Here is a 7,452-nt window from a genome sequence, read left to right as displayed (position 1 = left end):
GGAGACCCAGCCAGAGAGCTAGCTGTGTGCCCACCACCATTCATCGTCTTGCCCTCAAGTGGACAATGACCACTTCCCATCCTCGAATGGTATGTGCTTCTAGGGTTTACTGATTTATGTAAAACCATTTGCCTTTGCACCACATGGCCCCAATCTGCGCTCACAGGGTTTCTTTACCTCCATTTTCACTGCTGTGTCGTGTTCTTGTTCAGTCATTAAGTCGTATCTGACGCTTTGTGACCTCATGGACTGCATGCAGCATGCCAGGATCCTCTGTCCTCCACTATCTCCCGGAGTGTGCCCAAATTCATGTCCATTGAGTTGGTGATGCCATCCACCCACCTCATCCTTTGTCATCCCCTTCTCCTCCTGCCCTCAATCTTTCCCAGCATCAGATTCTTTTCCAATGAGTCAGCTCTTTGCATCAAGTAGTCAAAGTATTGGAGCTTCAGTATCAGTCCTTGCAATGAATATTCTGAGTTGATTTCCTTTAGGATCGACTGGTTTGATCTCCTTGCTGTCCGAGGGACTCTCAAGAGTCTTCTCCAGCACCACAGTTCAAAAGCATCAATTCTTCGGCACTCAGCCTTCTTGATGGCCCAACAATCACATCTGTATATGACCACTGGAAAAACATAGCTTTACTATAGCATTTTATGGACCTTTGTTGGCAAACTGATGTCTCTGCTTTTTAATATGCTATCTAGATGTTGTCATAGTTTTCCTTCAAAGGGGCAAGTGTCTTATAATCTCATGGTTGCAGTCACCATCTTCAGTTATTTTGAAGCCCAAGAAAATAAAATCTGTCACTGCTTCCACTTTTTCCCCTTCTATTTCCACTGCTACCCTCCCACTAAATCTCGCTCTCCATGTCTCTCAATTTCTCCCTCTCTCTCTCCTTCACACAGACCCACACACATCCAATTTATGAGTCCCTGATTTCCTATTGAGTAGAAACAGAAGTCTGAAAATCCATTATTACTGTTTATAAAGTAAGAGTCACCAGGCTATGACCGAGGGCCTACTGAAAGTGGATGTATCAGCATTGAGCCTTTTGGGAAGACCTCATGCTCCATTTGCTTCCTTCTTGTCTGGAAAGCTGACGTTCTCAGAGCTAGGGCTTGGTGATTCTCCTAACTGCTCTGTCTCCCTTTATCTCCCGCTTGGCCCAGCTCCTAGCTAAGCTAATCTTCACTCCGAGTTCTGAGTTAGTGAGGACTTGATCAGCTGCAATTCAGCTATTACAACATCCTTACCTCTTGTCCAGCCCACACTACACACCAGAGAAGCCATTGTATTCTGTCCACAGCATGAGTGAGTGAGTGAAAACCACTCAGTCATGTCTGACTCTTTGTGACACCATGGACTATAGAGTCCATGGAACTCTCCAGGATTCTACTGGAGTGGGTAGTCTTTCCCTTCTCCAGGGGATCTTCCCAACCTAGGGATTGAACCCAGGTTTCCCACATTGCAGGCAGATTCTTTACCAGCTGAGCCACAAGAGAAGTCCACTGTGTAAATCAGATCAAACCCATGTGCTTGAGACCCTTCAGTGGTTCCTCCTGCTTGGTGGATACACTTCAACTCCTTAGGCTAACTCTCAAGGTTTTTCATTGTTTGACTCTGGTTCCAACTAAGATACTGACAGCAGTTCCAGTTTGTGGGTTGTTTCCCACAGCAAACAATTCTTGGACATGAGCTGGGAATCCTATAATTCCACTCAATTCTGACACTACCAGCCTGGAGATAGTACAGACCCTACAATCACAGCCTCACCCACAAGAGCCCCCAATCCCACTTAGATGCCAGTATCAAATCCAGGTCACCATCTGTGCTTCTGACCCACTAGCTACGGTTTAGGGGTTCCAGCTACTCTCTCCTGGGGTTCAGTTTTTTGTATAGCAGTTCACAGGACTCAGAGAAACATTTTGCCTCCTAGTTCACACAAACACACACACACACAGAGTCACTCAGTCGTGTCTGACTCTTTTCGAGCCCATGAACTGTAGCCCACCAGGCTCCTCTGTCCATGTGATTCTTCAGGCAAGAATATTGAAGTGGGTTGCCATTCCATTCTTCAGGGGATCTTCTTGACCCAGGGATCAAACCCAGGTCTCTCGCATAGCAGACAGATTCTCTATTGCCTGAGCCCCCAGGTTTATTACAAAAGGATATAACCCAAGAACACACAGATGGAGGAGACACACAGGACAAGGTATGAGGGGGAGGTTCGGAGCTCCCATGATCTCTGAGCACTGCTCTCCTCAAATCTGCACATGTCCACCAACCTGGAAGCTCCCAGAACCCTGTCCTTTCGAGGGTTTTTGGAGGATTCATTACACATGCACAATTGGTCAAATCATTGGTGATTGGTGATGGGTTCACCCTCCCTGTGGTGGGGCTGAATTTCTGTCTCTGATGTGTGTGGTTGGCTCTCCTGGCAGCCACCCTCCATCCTTGGTAGTTTCCAAAAATCACATTGTCAACATAACAAAAGACACCTTTGTGCTCTCGTCACAGGAAACTCCAAGGCGTTCAGGGTCTCTGTGCCAGGAATGGGGACTAAGACCAAATTTATATTTCTTATTAAAAATCATAATATCACACTTGGCCAGACCTCAATTCTGCCTAACCAGCCCTTTGGGCAATCATGCCCATCTCTGCCCTGGATGTAGAATGTTCTCCAACTTCTCCAGCGTGGAAGACCCTGGCACATGCGCCCCTGTTAATAAACGGAACGTCGTGGTGCAGTGTGTCTTGTGCCTTGATGCCACTCCCAGTGCAAACCTCTCTCCGTCCGTGAGATTCAAAAGATGCATAAGATGCTCCCCAGACCCAGAGTGGTCAATCAGCATTTCTTAGCCCCCTGGCTATTGTGGCTGAATCAGAAATGGGCATGTGACCCCGATCAAATCCACGTGAGCCCATCCAGGGATTACAGCCTTCTCAGAGGAAGGCAGAAATGAGAAATGGAGAAAGTGAGACTGAGATCTGATGATAGCATTTGAGCCTCTGGATCCAGCCATTCCTGAAGCTGAAATCTCTGGGCTTCTCAACACATGCTTAAGCCACCTACACTCAGAAAGACTCCTGTCCCATAGAAATACGAAATGTGAGTACAGCTGCCTGGTCTTGGGAGAGACTGACACCTGGATGGACATAATTATTCCATCTGGGCGCTCTTTCCTCCCCCAGCTTAGCACATGCACAGGCAGCCTGGACCAATGGGTCTAAGATGTAATGAGCTCCTGTGAGCTCAAGCGTTGCCACTTGTGTGGTTGAATCATTTGATTGGCCCCCTCGTTGGACACCAGCGGTGGACGTGGGAGGATCTGACACCTTCCTGACAGTCCATGTTCATGCTTCTCGGGGTGTCCCTTCTCCTGGGTGTTCTCCGAGGGGTGCTGAGCAGGGCCATCACACGGCTCCTTCCCTCTGCCCTTCCTCCTCCACCAGCTCTGGGAGCGATTCCAGCCTCAGCGACTTTCTTGTCCCGGTCCGAGCTGCTGCATGCAGAGCCAGGTCCGAGCTTGCGGCTGAAGACACAGGGAGGAGCCGGGCCGCCCCACTTTCTCATTCTTCGTCAGGGTGTGCCTGGCCTCAGACCCGGGAGAGACAATTCGCTTTCGGTGGGGGCCCTGCCAGGAGGAGCGCCGGGGCTGGACCGGGAGCCGGTCCCGGGGGTCAGCCCCCCGCCCCGCGTCTGAGACGAGGGAAGGGCAGTCCCAGGACACGGGCTCCGAGCGGAGGAACAGAGCGAACACGACTGTGGACAATGGGGCTTTGATCTGCCTAATGTCACCAGACAGCCGGGGACAAACGCCAGGCCCCGGGTGCCTCCCGGTTCCCACAGGAGATGCCCTGCGCAGGTATTCACACGGGGAAATTCTTGGCAGGCCCGGGGCCCTGGGTCCGTGCCCGTCGCAGACACAGCGCGCGGCAATTAGGTTTTGGAAGACGGTGGGTGAGGCTTCAGCCCGCAGCCTGAAGGTGGCGTCGGAGGGCGGGGGCAAGGCCAGCCCCAGGGGGAGCGGGTGCCCGCCTGGTGTGGACGAGGGTGAGCGCGAGGAATGCTTGTGGTCAGGGCAGCCGGCCGGCTGCGGAGACTGGGCTGGCACCCTCGACAATACACGCTCTGTCCCCCAGCTGGCGGTGACCTTCGCTAAAGCCCTCGATGGATGTGCCATGACGCTCCCAGGTGCGGTCCCAGCCGCCGGCGCTGGAAACACATGAAGAGGCCGCGCCGTGGGGAGCGTTCACAGGACGTGTTGTAACTCGGGTGCCCACGAGACTTGCCCTGGGGCTCGGGCCAGGCCGGTGGGGCTGCCAGGGGCCAGTCCTCCGGGCTGTCAGGATGCATTATCTCCACCTGTGCTCAGGAACAATGGCCTCACCTGTAACTCGCTCCCGTCCTGGGGTGGATGAAAGGCCCGCGCCTCCTGCCAGCGGCTCTGGTTTCCCGCCCGCTCCCCAGGGAAGGAAGCGGCAAGAGGTGCCCGGAGCCGGAGAGATAGCGGCTGGAGGGAGGAGACCACCTGAGTGCTTCCTGCTCTGGCCTCCGGACCGCTGGAAGCGTGGGTCGCTGACCTCGGGCCCCCTGCGGACGAAATCTCCATCAACCTCTGTGTCCTCCGTCTTGGCCTCTGAGAGCGGTGGCATCAGCCCCGCGATGGCATACGCATAGCTGCGTATTAATAAGCCCCCAGACGCGTTCGCTGGATGCTGTGCTGGGCATCACAGAGCGCTTACTCATTTAATCCACAGGAGCAGCTGCCACCAGCATCGCCTGCTTCACATCTGGGGAAACTGAGGCCCCAGCTGGTAACAAACCGCCTTGGCTGTGAACCTGGGCATCTGGTATCCCCGTCCACACAGGTTCCCTTGGTGACAAGGGGATTCCCTGAACACACTTCCCTGTTCGTGCCCTTCCCACCGCCCGCCCACCCCCTGGGGCAGGGACCCTCGCTCCCGGCTCAGGTGACTGTCAAACCAGTAAGAAGGCAACTGGGTGAAACAGGCATCATTTCTTGAGCTTTTCCCCAGGCCGGGCATGTCCCGAGTGCTTCCATGCAGGACCTCAGCTTCCTCTCCCAACATCCCAACCTGTGGAGGCAGGATCACCATCCCCATTTTACAGATGAGAAAGCTGAGGGGGAGAGCGATTAGGTAGCTGACTCAGGTCTGCCCAGCTCATCAGTGGTGGTGATGGATTTCCACGTCTAGTATGGATGAAGGGAGACCAGGGGAAGGGGCATGTCAAAGATGGGAGAAAGGACGCTGGCTCACTCGCAGGCATCGTCTCCAGCGGGTGCTCGATCCCAGGGAAGTCACCTCCCCATCCCCGCCTGTGATGACCCACAGCAGCCATGCCTCCGGGACCCCCACTTCTGAGGCATCAAGGCCTGCATTGCACTCTCCATGCCCTGGGTCTGAACAGTTTGGGGGTTTTGAGGACCTGACTCGGAAATCGTAACAGCGAGTGGCATTTTCCGGTCCCAGGAGAGTGTTTGCTGAGGTCCAGAGTGGGTAAACCAGCACCCACGGAGAAGGAGAAATGGCAAGCATCTTGCCAGAACCCCCAACCCTGCTCAAAGCTATCGTGTGCAGACAGACATGACCCTGCACGTCCCCAGCAGTAAAATATTTAGATACCAGAGAGCAAGTTCACATGTCAACAACAGACCCTTTGTCCCGGAGAAGGAGACAAGGAAGGGTGGGAATCTGCATTTCTGAGCACATCTTCTGATTCTGTGGATGGCCGAGCCTACCTGGCACTCGCCACCCCCGTTTCTGGGCGACCCGGTGCAGGCGGCGTCTGGGCGACCCGGTGCAGGCGGGCGTCTGTGTGCCGGGCGCTGGGCCAACACGAGAGCCCCGGGAACGGAATAATGAAGAATTAATTTACCCAGCAGGGCCCTTTCAGTGTCTGGGAAGCTCTCGCACCTTCTCCGAGGGGGCAGACGTGTTTCCTTGGGAGGAATGCCGTTACACAATCGGTCTGTCAAGAGGCCACATTAAGAATCCAGGCGAGGTTGCTTCAGCTGCGGCCGGCTCCTTTGATTCACACACTCCCCACGGGCAGACCCAGACCCCTGGCTCCCTGCTGCCCCGAGAAGGCACAAACCACCCGCAAGGGACCCCACACAGGAGCCAGAGAAAACACGGTGGGAACGCACCCCTCCCCCAACAGGCAGGGGCTTATACCCTGAGTCCCGTGGAGCCCCCCGATGTCTGCTTTGTAGATCCAACACCCATTGTGCAGAGGGGCACATTGAGGAACACACAGCCCCAGGGCCAGCAAGGAGCAGAGCAGAGGTGACCAAGCCCACAGGACACACGCAGGGCAGCTCACAGAACAGATGGGGACACGGCTGGGGCTGGAAGGGCAGCTGATGTGCTGAAACCAGCGAAGAAGAGAACAAAGGATTGACCAGCTGCTGGAGAGAGTGTGGAGGGAAGGGAGCTTTCCTGCACTGCTGGTGGGAATGTAAATTTATACAGCCACTAGAGATTCCTTCGGGGGGAAAAAAAAAAAAAACTAGGACTAAAACTACCGTATGACCCAACAATCTCACTACCAGGCTTGTGCCTTGAGGAGACCATAAATGAAAAAGACACATGTACCCCACTGTTCGTGGCAGCACTATTTACAATAGCTAAGACATGAAAGCACCCTAGACGCCCATCAAGGGATGAATGAATAAAGAAGTTGTGGTACATACATACGATGGAATATCACTCAGCCATAAACAGGAACGCATATGAGTCCGTTCCAATGAAGTACATGGACCTATTATACAGAGGGAAGTGAGTCAGAAAGAGAAAAACAAATATCATAGTGATGCATATATACGGATTCTAAAAAGATGATACTGATGAAGCTATTTGCAGGGCGGCAGTGGAGATGTGGACGTGGAGAACAGACCTTTGGACGCGGTGGGGGAAGGAGAAGGTGGGACAACTTGGTCGGGAGCGTGGAGACACACACGCTGCCACGTGTGAAGCAGAGAAGCAGTGGAAACTGCTGTGTGATGCAGCGAGTTCAGCCTGGTGCTCTGTGACGACCGAGAGGAGAGGGATGGGGTGGGAGCTGGGAGGGAGGTTCAAGACAGAGGGGACATACGTACACCTATGGCTGATTCATGTTAATGTATGGCAAAAATCAACACAGTATTGTAAGGCAATTATCCTCCACTTAAAAATAAATACATTTTTTTAAAAATGCATTAGTGTTAGTCGCTCAGTTGTATCTGACTCTTTGCGACCCCATGGACTGAAAAAGAGAAACCAGCTGCATCAAAATATAAAGGGAAGGAAAGGGAGCCCAGTGGGCTCTTCACAGGTTGAAGGAAGGAGCTTCCAAGCTCACCAGGCTGGGGACCCTTTGAAGATCCCCAGGATTCAAACCAGCTCCCCTGTCGAATCACCAGAGGCTCTGTGAGAGGATTCCCA

At 53.4% G+C, this 7,452-nt stretch overlaps 1 long non-coding RNA gene across 1 annotated transcript; it reads left to right on the top strand.

The window, feature by feature from the left end:
* The first annotated feature begins 3,112 nt into the window (after positions 1–3,112).
* LOC112444899 (uncharacterized) lies at positions 3,113–7,224 on the top strand. The gene is made up of 2 exons (XR_003033288.2): positions 3,113–3,869; positions 4,147–7,224. It is a non-coding gene; the product is annotated as an uncharacterized lncRNA (long non-coding RNA).
* Positions 7,225–7,452: the final 228 nt, after the last annotated feature.

This window comes from Bos taurus, chromosome 29, assembly GCF_002263795.3.
Source record: "Bos taurus isolate L1 Dominette 01449 registration number 42190680 breed Hereford chromosome 29, ARS-UCD2.0, whole genome shotgun sequence".
Taxonomy (NCBI): domain Eukaryota; kingdom Metazoa; phylum Chordata; class Mammalia; order Artiodactyla; family Bovidae; genus Bos; species Bos taurus.
This window is presented reverse-complemented; position numbering and strand designations above follow the sequence as displayed.